Source organism: Aulostomus chinensis, chromosome 2 (assembly GCF_037954235.1).
Source record: "Aulostomus chinensis isolate RoL2024-O1b breed Wild chromosome 2, RoL_Achi_v1.0, whole genome shotgun sequence".
NCBI lineage: Eukaryota > Metazoa > Chordata > Actinopteri > Syngnathiformes > Aulostomidae > Aulostomus > Aulostomus chinensis.
This window is the reverse complement of record NC_141321.1, coordinates 32735143-32750821: the sequence shown is the minus strand read 5'-3', so window position 1 is coordinate 32750821 and position 15679 is coordinate 32735143.

Here is a 15679-nt window from a genome sequence, read left to right as displayed (position 1 = left end):
ATTAAAAAAAAAAAAAAAAAAAGATAAAGGACATTCCGTGTGGTGAAACGGGAACAACAGAGAAATTTGGTGAAAATGAGAAAAAAAGAAAATATGAAAGACAAAAAAAACAAACAACTCGAGGCTAGAAAGGAGGAAAGTTACTCTAGTGAGATGAATTACAAGATTTTATGATCACCATAAAAATGTCCGTTTTGCTGTCTGAGAGAAGGAGGGCGGAGGAGGTGGAGAATAAGAAAGTACAATTTTTTCTAAAAAAGTAGTAAAGCTGAATAAAAAAGTGCTGGTTATTCTCTTAGGTGATGATGAAGTGGAGGCTCAGGGAGGGAGAGAGCAGAAAAGGAAAATGGGGGGTTGATGTGATCCATCTGAACCATGTGACTCCTGCAACACACACACACACACACACACACACACACACACACACACACACACAAACCTCAGGGCAACTAGAATTGCATTGTGGACCCTCTTTTTCTTGTTTTTCTTTTTTTTTTGTTTTTGCCAATAAGAGAGGATGTATGTCCTCCATTTTGCCACAAGAGTGAGCAAACAAAACGACAGCCTGTAGTTATATGTATCACAGTCCTTCTTCCCCTAAAATATATATATTCCACTCACACACACACACACACACACACACACACACACACACACACACGGGGAGAGGTGGGCATATGGCTGGCTTCCCAGGTCATTTTCCTTGGAGTTGCTGCTTTATTGTGCTCGTTGATCCGATTTCCCTTCCTCTCTGGTGTGATTTCTCTTTCCGTGTGCCCCGGCCAATCTTGCAGCCACGGTTCACCTGGAGAAGAAAAATAGTGCGGCTGCCGCACCAACACACCAGCGCCAAGAACAACAACAACAGCAACATGGCGTAATAATGCTCTCGCTTGAGGAGCGGGAAACAATGCGTCTTCATGATCTATCTGCACGATATCAAATGTATGAATCAAGTTATTAAGGAGGAAGTGGAGGAGACCCGTGGGCTCACTGAGCCGCTGCGCTCTCACCACCACGCTGTGTGAGGTCAGAGGCGCTCTCACGTAGGTGTTTGGAAGGATAGAAGATCAATAGGTTTTCCGATATTCCAACTCTAACCGACGGATCCTCCTATCACGTGTCTCTCATTCTTCTGAGAAAAAAAACAACAACAACAAAGTGTTTAAAGCCTGATTGTGACGTTCAGGAGCGACCAATGGGACGGGGAGCCACGGCGAGGGTTGGTAATGGGAAGACAACACAAACAGAAAGAATCCAGAACTTTCCGGGTTCAACTTTTACGTCAAACCTTTACATAAACGTCTTTCCCAACTGGAAGGGTACAAGTGAGGAAAATGGCTGCTTTTGTGATATGAAACACAACTGTACTCTTTAGAACCGTGAGCAGGTGTGTGGTCAAATGTTGCTGATGATGTAAACATGCGGGAAATCGTAGCCGTTCGTGAGAGGTACGTTCACATGGAGCAGGTCAACAGAGCTGCGTCAGGGCTCGCTGAGGGCAGAGGTCACTGTTGGGAGGGAGTCGGCACCCCGAGGACCCCAAGGACGGTGGTGGAGAGGAAAGCAGTTTTCAGGTGAGCGTAGCAGAGTAAAAGTACAACATTTCAAATAAAACGATGGACGGAATGAACACCTCCCACTTACAGGATATTGAGTAAATGCACTTCGTTGTTTTCCGCCTGTGTATTTTTGTGAGATACAAACCTCTGAGATGTGGTGAGACTTTGACCGCCGCGAGGTATTTTATATTATTATTATTTTATGTTTGTGACGGTTCAACCTCCGTAACTTCACAATCTAAAATACCTGCTGCCAATGAGCCTGCGAAAAGAAAGACAGACAGGAGCTGAAATGGAGGAGTGCGAGGAAGAGATCCTCAGGTTGCTCTCTTCTTCTGGCATCTTGGGTTTAAAAAAAAAAAAAAAAAAACCCAAACAACCCACAACTGCGATGATGTCATGAGACGTGAGAGAAGAACGTGACGCTCTCGTTGTCTCCTCTGAGAGAAATGGAGGCCCGGCGCTTCCACTCAGCACCTCTCATCTCTTGCCTCTAATTCTGAATGTGAAGTTTTCACAAACAGCAGCAACAGAAGAGTCAGGAGGCCGGCGCAACATTAGCAACATTCAGGAGCCTGTTTTTCTCTCAGCCAGGGGAAATTAATTACTTATTGATCAAGAGAGCAGCTGAATCAAATCAAATCAATTAATAAATGAGTGGATAGATAGCGGCGGCGCGTGGGCCATCGGTGGGCTGCTTGTTCACATTTGCAAACATCATGGTTGGTCAGATTCCATTTGTTCTCCATTTCGTTTCTTCGGAGCCGCTGCTCAGCTGAGGTCTGTTAAATATGATACTTTTAAAAAGGCGCGCGCGTGCACGCGGGGGCGGGGGGGGGGGCGCGTTCTTGTATTTTGGATTCAGACCTGTGAAAATCCTGCAGCCGTACACGAACTTCATCCTCTTCCTCCCTCCCGTCAGTGATTAGCGGCCCTGAATCCTCCAAAGTGTAAAACTGCAACAATTTTATCTCTCATTGTAATAAACGGCCCTGCTGCTGGGAAGTTGTGCACTGATTGGAACCTCCCTTAAAACTTGCTAAGTACATATCATTAGGCCTTATTACAGGATGGCCCGGCTAATAAACAATTATTTATAACAAATGATTGCCTAATGTATCAAATTAACAGCATGCGGCATCTGAGATTTACACGCCGTGCTTGCCACATTTATTACATTTACTTAAGGTATTCAGCGAAGCACATTCCGTGTAAAACACATCTTTTTTTATAGACGGTGCTTTACGGTGGAATATGTGAGATTAACAGTGTGAAGTGTGTTTTTGTTTGGTTGATTTATTAATGCCATAAAGTCATGTTTATTGGGCCAGTGCAAATAATGAAATGGTGGAGTTTTAAGTGCAATGTTCGTCTAATGTACAAAAAGAACGGGGTGGAAATACTGCCTCGTAAAGGCAAAGTTATCTCCAAAGTCAAGGAGTCAAAATATTTACATCGATAAATCTGTCCTTAACACCTCGGCGCTAACAGGGGTGGACGGCCGCACCAGTTGGCGTTTGTGGCTGTAGACGGAGATGAATGTTGGCAGGAGACGCCGCTGTTGTTTTTCACTGCGTCTAATTGCCTTTTTAACCTCCGCTGTTGAGTTTAGGACAAAGAAGAGGACAACTTCTTCAACTACAGACACACACACGCACACACACACGCACACACACACACACACACACACACACACACACACACACACACACACACACACGTAGAACACACGTCTAACAGGGATGCACAGGAATCCACATCAAAGCCAGCGTGGATGCACTAGAACGCCACAGTCGAACGGAAACAGGAAAGATCCAGGCTGATTATTTAAGAACCTCTTTAATGTTCTGGAACCGTGGATCGACGCTCAGTAATCAGCAGCACCTCAACTGAGGTGATTTGTTCCGTCGCTTTGCGCAGGAACGAGTCCCAAAACCTGGATTCGCGCGGACGAGCGCCTCTCGTCTCCAGGTCAGCTCCCTTAGAACGACTGAAACGAGGTCTCCAGTTGACAGCTTGAGATATTTTAAGGTTGCTGTTTTGTTGTTGTTGTCCTTGTTCCACGAAATAGAAAATGTCAAATACAGCACTTGAGATTTTTGAAGCTTTCATGTCTTAAAAATCAGCAGCTGCTAACAACAAGTTGCTAACAAATGAAACAAACAACAACAACAAAAAATCCTATCCAAAAATTGAGACTGGATTTTAGTCGAAGCTGTGGTGACTCCTGAGTCTGAGCACAAGAAATCTGTGTGAACACGACTGCTTTTGTTTTCTTCTTCTTCTTTTTTTTGTTTTTTTTTTTGCTGATTTTAACATTCACAAAAATTGTTTTTGGTAATTTTGTTATTCCCTCCCCCCGATGAGGAGGCTCAGCAACGGCGGCTGGGAGCTTGAACTCAACCACAGCCAACCGACATCGACAACTCAACTTCCAACAGCCCCGAACGACCCCTTTAAACACTCCCGCCTTTAGATTTATCAATAGTCATCTGAGAATTGTTGCTGGTCGGGTAATAAGACACTTCATCATTGGACGCAGCGACAGCAAGCATCACTCTGGAGCTGCCACCGGCGGAAAAGAGGAGAAATAAACCGGATGCAGTTTGATCACCATAACAACCAGAGTATCGATCGGAACATCCCGAGGTCATGAATGCACCGCTGATACTGAGAGAGGAGGGGGCGGGCACAGGAGACCCTCAACTGTGTGTGTGTGTTGTTTTTGCGTGTGTGTGTGTGTTCAACAGTCCTCACCTCTCTCTCTCTCTCTCTCTCTCTCTCTCTCTCAGAGGAAGATAAATGTCCACCTCACAGAAATCCAATAGACATTCAGATGTATTCAACAAACTTTCTACTGTTTCTTCAAAAGTTAAATGAGCACAGAGAAAGTGTTGGGGCCCCGCTGGCCCGGACGCGGCTGGCGCCCGGCGTGACATCTCAGATCAGTACTGGTTTGCTTCCTATATATCAGATTACATTCTCAGCTAAAGCGAATCAAATAGCGGTCCCACCCAACACGAAAAAACGGCTTGTATTAGCAGGCTTACCTGGGTGTGTGTGTGTGTGTGTGTGTGTGTGTGTGTGTGTGTGTGTGTGTGTGTGCGTGTGTGCGTGTGTGTGTGTGTGCAGTGAGAAAAGGTATGTAATTTGTTGGTTCTGACTCTTTGATACCACAAAGTGAGGGAAATAAACCGTTGAGGCTCCACTGAGCGCCGCTCTGATGACGCTGCTGCAGCTCCGTCTACCCTCCAATCCACCGCTCCCTCCACCTCCATATGCACGACGGCATGTGACCTCCTTCTGCTGGCGGTCAAAACTACTACGGCCACTAGAGGGAGCAGCAACTTTTATGTGGTTAAAGGTAATTTCACCACTTTCATTTCAAACCTGCTCAGCGGCAGCCTTGATATCAGGGATTCTATGTTTCACTTCTCACAGTATCACATACATTATTTATTTATTTACACCCCCCCCCCCGCCACAAACTTTGAATATTTACGAGAAACAACCGCTGACCAAAATATGTGGTAAGAACTAAACAAAAACACCGGCTCGATGACTCTCACAGACAGCGGTCTCAGTGACAGACGGACGGAAGCGTTGTGACAGTAATGATGGGGAGACCTGGAATCAGTGGAGGAACTCGGTGTGATTTATATTATTTATAACACACACTGCATTACAGCTAACTGACCCAACAACAGCCGGCTACTGGCAAAATGAGAATTTCAGTGGGTGAGTGTGTGTGTGTGTGTGTGTGTGTGTGTGTGTGTGTGTGTGTGTGTGTGTGTGTGTGTGTGTGTGTGTGTGTGTGTTCTCGTGTACACTCATCTGTTTGCACAGCAGCCGCAGTACCTGAGCTATGGCCTAATAGGATAATGAATTCAGTGTGTTGAGGCAGTCTGTGTGTGTGTGTGTGTGTGTGTGTGTGTGTGTGTGTGTGTGTGTGTGTGTGTGTGTGTGTGTGTGTGTAGGGCAGCAGTGGGGGTTAATACAACATGATAAATATTTGATTTCTGCTGGGGACGGTCCCCACCTACAGAATGGGAAATGGCTGTAATGCGATTCAGAACAGATTGTCCTCTGGGAGGGCCGTGGTGTGTTTTGCGTGGCGTGTATGTGTGTGTTTGTGAGTATAAGGGCCCTGTGACTGCATGTGTATGGCCAGGGGAAATAAAGGAACAAATCGGCTTACAAATCACCACCACACCAAAGCGAGCAATGGCCCCTGTCTGACTATCACCACCAGCAATGACCCTGAACACAACGATCAAGTTGATACAGGCCCCGACACGACATTATGTACCGGTTCAGGAGCGCCGCGCTGCTGGGCGGGACTCACTAGTTGCACTGAATGATTAGTGCTACCTTCATGTTGTTGAGAAAATAAGAAAACATAAAACAAATGTAACAAACCCAGAATCCTGCAGGACTGACAGCCAACTGCTACTGGAAAGGAGAGGTCAGGCCGCACAGTTCTGCTAATCTGGAACCAACGCCTGCGTATTGAGGGATCTGGAGTCCTGCGTGAGCGGCCAGCAGCCGAAATATGTGACACGAAACACCCTTTATCTTGAGGTATACACTCCAAAATTAGGAACACAAGAACCTTGAATCCGCTCAGAGATCAAGCAGAGTTTTACATTGTAAGTGTGAGCAGAGCAAAGAGTGCCACACCTGGACAGAACGCCGCACAAAACGTCCGACCACAGCTCCAATAAATCCTTCAAATCCTGTCAGACAAATTAAAAAACTCCCAATCAGGTTGAAAATATTTGTTTTTGTTTTTTAAAGCAAACATGGCGAGATGCCACAGTTCATGATGTGGGAACCACAGAACTCTCAGCACCGTTGTTTGTTTCTTGCAGGAAACGCAAACAGACGAATAATCCAAAAGGCATAATCTGGTAATCCCTGTCTACCCGGCCCTGGCAGTGGAACAAACCCCATCTCTTCTCCTTGGGTTTTGACGCTTAAGAAATTTTAACTTTTTAAAATTTTATTTCTCTTTTATTCTTATCTTATTTATCTAAACTTGTTACTCTGAAGGTCAACGGTGGTTGCCTAAAAGGGCTTAACAAAGTTGGATTGGAGAATCTTCAGGATGCTAATTAGCTCGCTGGGTAAATTGTCGCCAGGGGAAACTGGGCGTCTCACGGCAATTCTGTCCGTTCGTCGGTTAGAAAGTTAGCATTTCCTTGTTGCTCTGTGGTAGTGTGCTGCCCCCTAGGGACCTGGAGTGTGAAACAACAGTCACACTTGAGAGATTCTGTCCTGCTTCCTAATATTTGAGAGATACTCAGATGTTCAATGAAGGCCTCGCAGTGTCCAGGTCGCTGCAGGACACAGATGTTTACTCTTGAAAGAACCCTGAGCACACACTCCTGTTTAGACAGCCTCTGGCAGGCACGCACAGACACACACACACACATCCTTGTACTTATATCTTTGTGAGGACTTTCATTGACGTAATACATTCCCTAGTCCCTCACCCTAACCATCTCAACTGACTCCCTGACCCCTGACCTTGACCCTAAACCTAACCTGAACCTCATTCTAACCTTGACCCTAAAACCAAGTCTTGACCCTTAAACGGCCCTTTGAAGATGTGAGGACCAGCTAAAATGTCCTCACTTTCCAAAAATGTCCTCACTCTGTGGGTTAAATACGTATTCTCGTCCTCAATATGTAGTGAGTACAAGAACACACACACACACACACACACACACACACACACACACACACACACACACACACACACTCACAATCATGTTGTGATAAAGAAAAACAGCCAAAACTCAATACTGGAGGGAGCGACTGGTGTGTCTGATATATTTATAGACAAGTGTGCCACACAATCAAGAAACATTTTGTCCTCAAGTGGAGGAAATATGGTTTTGGTGATATTGTGTGGCATGGGAGTGAGGCTAGTGATTGATTATAGCCAGACACAACCCTTGTTGCTAATTTAATCATCTCTGAAAAATGACAAAAACAGTTTTGCAACAAACACACACACACACACACACACACACACACACACGCACACACACGCACACAATCGAACCCACGCACACTCCCACTCTCTTGTCTTTTCCTTTCCTGTTGTGCGATTGTCAGAGCAAATTAATGCAATTAACATGGCCTTGGGTGGAAAGCGCTGGGTTTGGAGTTTGTCACACTGCAATTCTGTTATCTAGAGATGAAAAAACATCACACACACACACACACACACACACACACACACGCAATATTATTTCTGCAGCTTTTCCCCAGTCTGTCAGAGGAGCCATGCCATCTCGTGTGTGTGTTCTGCTGTCATCGCATCCCTTCTCAGTCGGGATGAGACGGAGACGTTGGCGTCAGCCTCAATGAAATCACTGATAATGTGTCCTAATGAGTCAGGCACGCTGACGCACATGCCGGCCGCTCCGGTTCATGTCTAGACACACTCACCAGCTGGATGCACGTGCACACGAGACGCACAATCACAATCGTGTAATCACAACTAGGCTGCAGCCATCCACCGTTTTAGTAATCGAGTATTTTCCAACGACGATGAATTAACCAATCGGACGACACGTACTTACTAAAGAGCCACAGTTATTATAATTATAAGCCTTTTTATTGGTTCAATTTTATGAAACGACATGTCAAAGCTCAGTGAATCTGGTGCATTTTAATACCAAACAATCAAGGTAATGTAATAATTACAACACATGTTCTTCTCTAACGTCATAAAACTGCCTCATGCACTTGTATTTACCAGATCGAAGCGAAGTAAAATCTGGTCAACTGGACGTAAGTTTATGACCTGGATGAATGAGAACCTACACAGACATCTTGTATTTACCAGGTTTTTTTTTCTTCTGAACTAGTAACCAACCAAGCGATCCTGGTTGTGGCTCCGCCCCCTCTGGCAGACTTGGGTGCAACACGGGCGACCAGTTTCACAGCATACAGCACTTGAAGTATTAGTATTTATTGTAATGTGAGCGTTTGTGTGTTCTCAGAGGAGGCGCTACTGCAGCACCACAGACCCTCATCGGGCTCCTCAACCCCGGGCGCCGTCAATGACATCTGAACAGACGCCCAACCGAACCCAAAATGGTGATTATTAGCAATGGAGCTCTCTGAGATGCTCAAGGAAACGTTTCAGCTCCAATCTTAGCAGGAAGGATGAGAGCGTAGGTGTGAAGTCCTGCTGCCCGCGTGGATAATCCTCACACACACTCTGATAATTATTGTAACCTTTGAACATGAATATTTACTTTTTCTCCCGTTTCTCACCAGCAGCAGCCGACATGTCCAACAGCAACGTGAACCTTGATCTGGAATGTTATCGCAGCATGACACGTAGAGGGAAAACCCGGGCTTCTGCTCTCATAATTGTCCTTGTAAATGCCAATATTTGACATTTATCAGGTGACATAGTCAATAGTTTCCACTTCACATTTTATATTAAATGTGATATACGATATATGCACACAGCTAAAACTGAGGAGCCTAAGTGCAGTTTCCATCCTCTCTGGTGCTCGCTGGTATTGGCGCTGACCCCAGACATGCAGAGATGACCCTATTAGCGTTTTTATGGCATGTTTAAGGCGAGTAAACATAGTAGTAAACACTCCATTAGGCTTCAGGGGAGGAGAAAAAAAGCACCTTTGCAGCTACCATGTGGCGGCTTTTAACCAGAGGTGTGTGTGTGTGTGTGTGTGTGTGTGTGTGTGTGTGTGTGTGTTGCACATTAAAACCACTAAACTATTTCCTCCGCCCAGTCCGGCCCATCCTGGTCGAGGTAATTTGTCTGCATGGCCATCTGTGATTTAGTATAAGCAATAACAGCTTCAGATGGAGTGTGTTGCTGTATTTTTTATTTTTTTTTTTGTAAGCTGGCCGTAGTGCTGAAATGTGAAATATGCATTTGATATTTCAAGGTGCTTTGAAACCCATAGGTGAGCAGGTCAGGGTACTGGGCTTTTATGTAGCGAGCAAGATGACAATGTTGAATGAATGTTCCAATAAGACTGTATGATTATGTGTCACAAGTTGAAAAACAGCAGGAAATATGGAGCCCATTTTCAGAGCAGACTGCTCATCAGACCTCGCTGACCATCTCCCGCCGTCGCCGCCACCGCCTCTCCTTCCTCTGACTATAAAAATGGATTTTGCATCAGCTGAATTTGAAGCTTTAAGGTAACAGCTGATTTTTAAATCTGGTGCCGCGACGCTAAACCGAGAGTTTGTCAGTGACGAGCCAGTTCATGCGATCTCTCCTTTCACACAGTCTTGCCTTGAGGGTCATGATGTAAATCAAATGACAAATCTGACACCTGCGTGTCAGACCGACCACGAGTTGTGCTACTCGTGTAGTTGGCAAGGCAGCTGAGCATAAAGATGGGCTTCAACACTGCCTCGAGCCGCTGGCCGAGACGACTTTGTTGGCCATCTGCTAACTTGAAGGTGGATGAGAAATTTGATCCAAGTTCCAAATGTTAACAGACCAAAGGGATGGACCGCTGATGCCACGCGGATCGTTTCACTGGTCGCGTGACGCTAAAATCCGACATTTTACAGCCGCAGCGATGGAGCAGGCGGGCAGGGAGCTGCTCTCAGCACGAGAGCCTCTCTCAACAGGAGTTATTCACCTTCCACAGTCTTGAATATTTTTTCATCCATCCATCCATTTTCTACTGCTTATCCCGTTTAGGGTCACGGGGGGGGGGGGTGGGGGGTGTCACCCTAGCCGGGTCACCAGTCCATGGCAGGGCCAACACATAGAGACAGACAACCATTGACTCTCACAGCCCACGCCTACGGTCAATTTAGAGTCTAGATTAACCTGGTCCCTCTTGATGTCTTTGGACTGTGGGAGGAAGCTGGAGTACCAGAGAGAACCCAGCAGGAACAGGGAGAACATGGAGACTCACCCAGAAAGACCCCGTGCTGCAGCCGGGGCATGAATCCAGATCCTTCTTCCTGGGGGGCGACAGTGCTGACCACTGCAGCCTGAATATTTTTTCCCCGCTGTAAAAAGTCTTGGTGAATACAAGACAGAGCTGCGTTTGTAGCTTGAAGGTAACTAACAACTAACAAGAGCAAAACAGCTTAAAAACTCTCAAACACTTCGTCCACGACTCTCGTTCACACAAATTATTGGGTCTCTATAAAACAAAATAATCTACAGAGTTGGGTTCTTGACCTGTTCCTCTTGTGAGTTGAAAATGGATTAAAAAAAAAAAAACTTGACTTGAAAACAAATGTTGGTTTAGAGTTTCTGAGTCTTTAGTTTATTGTTTATTGTATTTTCTTCTGTTTTGGAAGGTGGACACCTCTCAAGAATGGAAACTGACCACAGCATCGAGTCACCGGCCGATCGTGGCGATGAGCTGGGAGCTGGGAGTCACCTTGACCCGACGGACTCATCAGTCCGTTGTTCATTTCCACTGACTGCCAGTTTTGATTAGAACGAACTCAGTCCAGTGGACGGAAGGCTGGAAGGATCAGCTGATAGCGGCCGGTTAACTTTACAGGAACGCGTCACGTAGCATCGGCGCCTCTTCTGCTTCATCACGTTTTACAAATCTCATCGACGTTTGACAGAAAAAAACACGGAATAAGTGCAGCAGATTTGCTTGAGATTAAGCTGAGAGCCGTTGATCGAGCCTCGCGGTGCAGACACTCAGCCGACACACTCGTCAATACGACTTCACTCTGATGGAGTCACAACTCGTTTTTCGTTTGTGCGATTCACAGAAAATGCGCTGGCCTATATAGCAAACAAACACACAAACACGTCTATACATATCTGTGCAGCGCTTATTAAACTGAGCATGTTGGAGGGTGGAGAGCCTGTTTGTGTGCGTGTGTGTGTGTGTGTGTGTGTGTGTGTATGTCTGTGTGTGTGTGTGTGTGTGTTGGCTGCCTGAGGCTACCGCTCTAAAGTGTGTGAAATGAGGGAGTAGCTGACGATGGGCCCTCGGCTATGAAGCGGCACTGGGGTGTGTGTGTGTGTGTGTGTGTGTGTGCGTGTGTGCGCGTGTTTATGGTTGTATGTTTCTACGTGTCACACACATGTCAGGCATACGTCAGCTTCACCGACACGTCTGCTGATGTGACTGACAGCCAGCCTGAAGGCCCTCGCCCGCCCGCCCCATCCCACTCCCCCACCCCCACCCCACATCTCCCCGGAGCAGCCCTGCGTTTGGTCTGCGAGGTAATGAGGTGAACTGTTGAGACAGACGAGCCATCGACGTGCTCTCAGGTGTCGGCCTACAATAAACACCTGTAATATCTACCTAAGACCAGGTGGAGGTTTCCTGCATAGTCAAGGACGCTGATTTTACTGCCTCCTTCCCTCCCTCCTTCCCTCCCTCCTTCCCTGCATTTTAAATTTCATTCCCTTCATGGTTTAGCTCTTCACTATTATGCAGACATTATATTTAAGTTGTTGGTTGTAAAACAAAAGGTCAGAGCCCCCTTTCCTGGTTGACGTTCCTCCTTCAGTCCCGTCTCACCTTCCTCATTTCTTTCCTTCATGCCTCATTTCCTTCACTTCATCAGTTCTTCCTTCCCTCCCCTTCTCTCCTCACCTCCTGACCTCCTCCTCTCAACGTTCCCCAAGCCTCCTCTGTGTCTGGATCAGTGTCGGCCACCGGCTGATCAAGTTGAGCTTGGATAACCCCCCCCCCCAAAAAAGGGGGCCCTCAGTTGTGCCACCAGGGGGCAGCAGCCTGTTCTCAATGGTGCTCTCAAACCAGCTGTTTCACCTGTGGGGGGCGCCGTTTGCTCCCTGGCTGTCATCACACTTCAGATCTCAGATCAATTAAAACATCAAATTTCTGAGGATTTCCAGTAACAAACCACAATTGTACTTCGTGACCCCCCCCCGTGACCTTTGACCCGTGACTTCCAAAATCCTTTCAGCTCATCCTTGAGAACCAGTGGACGTTGGAACCAAATGTAGAGATGATCCCAAGGTGTCATGCAGAGAAGAGAGAGCACCTGTGGCCCCAGGTGTCCGTGTCGTCCCTCTAGTCCAGGCGTGATTTTACCGGAGGGGCGCCGGAGCCTCCGTGGATGCTCCCGTCCAGCAGGTCCAGCAGTTTCTCCTTGCTTGCTGGTAGGTCTCGTCCTTCCTCGGTTCGGCGACCTCGCAGCCTCGCTGGAGTCCGTTTGTCCCTGCAGCAGGGGTGTGGCTGTCCGTCAGAGCAGGTTTTTGCTAGTTGAGGTTGTTTGTGCGTCCCACAGCCAGCGATTCCAGCGATGATGGTTTTTAACAAACACTACTGGAACCAGTTTGACACCAGCACGGCCCAGACAGAGAGCGTCTGACCTCTGCGGGCCTCCTCTATCTTTACCTGTTTTACTCATCTTTTCCTTTCTTCTGAGATGTTTTTGGGATTGAATTTACTCTCCTCTCTCACCCTCCTTTGCTCCCTCGTTCCCTCCATTATTCCTTCATCTTCCCTCTCATCCCGTCCCCTCCCTCATTCCTGCTGTACTTCCTCCCTGTGTCTTCCCCCCACTCCCCTTTCTTGTCTTTTCTGCCTTCTTTTCACTTCCCTCTTTCCTCTCCCACCCTCCCTCCATCCTTTCTGCGTTCTCTACACAATAAGATCTCTTTAATGATCAGGGGATGGTATGATATCATTTCTTTCTCTCCGCTGCTGGGACCGAAACTATCCTATAGATGGAGCTGTTAGCCACGATTGAATCTCCTCCTCCCGTCTCTGTGGTGAAGGGAACATCTTTCTCTCTCTCTCTTTATTCTCTCCTTTTACCCCCTGATGCTTGATGAGCCTCAAACAAGGACCGAACTAACGAGCTAACACTGATGATGCGTGTGTCTCTCTCTCTTTTTCTTTCTTTCCTGCCATGTTTTCTCACACAAATGTGCTGTATAATCTGTTGTGAGATTGTTAGTTGAAGGAATATCTTAACCAGTCCTCGGTAGGACTGATCTTTATTACCGATCACACCTCTTTGTTTGAGACTAAGTCCCGTTTTTTTTTTTTTTATCAGACAAATGCATGTACATCAAGCATTTTCATCAAATTTCTGATTTTTTTTGTTTTTGTTTTTAGTTTGCAGTCACAACTTCAAACCTCTCAATAAGCGTTTTGTAGCTGGGCTGCGTCTTAAATAATGGAAAGTAATCTAAAGTGCATTTTTAGGCTTCTTGAAAAATTGAGACACAGTGAACACCGTCATTGTAACGTGTGTGGATGAAGCCTCACGTGAGTTGAAGAAAAAAAAAATGTTGGGACAAAATCATCCCTGAGAGTTAGAGCCAACAAAATCTCCAAAGATTCTTTGCGTTGTAACAACGACATTTGACTTTTTTTAAATATGGGGAATGTGATTTCTTTAAGCTATCTAGTGATTTAGTGATTTTCTGTTTTTCAAGTAAACTCTTTGAAATACTCGGCAAATTTCCTCCGTTGTTGTGCAGTACAAATAAAACAAGACACAGCACTTATGGTCGTGCTGGCCCACTACCTCCTACGATTATAGGGAGAAAGGGAGGAAAAAGTCAACCGCAACTCATTCATAAGAACAGGAATTATAAAATGAGATTCATTCATGAGCGCTGTTGAGTTCAGCAGTGCTGCTCAGCCGAAGAATGCGTCATTCAACCCCCGTCACCAAGTGGTCTTATCACAAAAACCCAGGGACTACAAGTACGGAGGCCCTGAGAGCTCAACACCACCCAAGTGAAGAAAACAGGTGAGAGAGAGAGAGAGAGAGAGAGAGAGAGAGAGAGAGAGAGAGAGAGACGCTCCTAGGGTCAATCCATGTAACTGCAGTGTTGCTTGCTATGAATGTTTGTTATGGTTTAATATTCTTCTGAATTTTGGTTCATAATCGCACTTCTTGAACTGAATGACTGATCGCTCGTGAAGGGAAAAAAAAAAACCCAAACCAACGTAAAATTATAGCGCTCATCAGTCAGCGGTATATTTTGAGAAACTGCATTAAATACAATATTTTCTCCGTAAGCTGGAACAAATCCTGAAAAGCCAGTGAAGGTTACTAAGTAGACTTCAACTCTCAGCACTAGCCTCCACGCGCTCGCCACACAATCAAGCACCGAGAACAAAAAGAGAGCAAACAAAGGAACAGATGGAAGACAAATATCTCCTAGCAACATTCAATATCCAGCCAATCGATGGGACCCGGCTGCTCTCAAGTACCACTGTACCACACCAAGGATCCCTGTATTCCTCCAAACTCACAAAGTCATTTCTATGCAGCGCGCGGAGGCCCACGAACCGTTTTACCTGCTGCATGGCGTCCGGATAAGAGGCACTTGCATATTCATAAGAGAAGATAAGAGCTACCCATCCGGCTCCCTTTAATTGAGAATGATGGAGAGGTACGAGGGATGGAGGGACGGCGGAGTGCAGAAGTGGAGGTTGCTAGAGGATGGGGGACGATAACCCGGCGCTTGCCTTGATGCATTAATTGAGGGTATTAGGAGGGAGGGATGGATGGACGGGGAGGCGGTGGCGGCGCTGGGCGGGCGGTGGCGGTGTACCACGGAAATGCCAGCAGTGCCAATAAATCACTGGCTGCCTGTGATTGACTCTGCAAATGTAGTCTGGAAAAGAGCGTCGGAAGGAATCAATCAAGACGCTCCCAAAACTTTTCAGGCCTCTGGGCTGTGAGTCAGCCCGGCGGATAGAGGTTAGCATCAGAACCTGGAGACACCTGGATTAATTTAGCTCTTCAAGGACAGCTGAAGTACAGGGGGGACCCCTTGGGAGTCCCCCGTTAGGAATTTGGGACAATTGGATTGCGAGGAAACAATTGCCTGGAATTTGTCCAGATTGAAAAAGCTCCTGCTCTCCAGTGTTTGGATTTAAGGATGTTTTCTGCATGGAGAAAGAAAAAAAAAAAAGAACAATGACAATATTCAGGCTGCTGATAAAGAAAAAGGTGGAGCGCCTCATCGTTGTTAACCGCGAGCACGTCAGCATCACCGGGCAGGTTGACCTGTCGCCTGGGCCTGGAGTGTTTATGTCCCGTTTATAGCCTGAACCGGGTTTCACAACTCGAGCCTAAATGCCGACGTTCCTGCTGCCTTACCTGTGTGGTGTTTCTTCCTCATC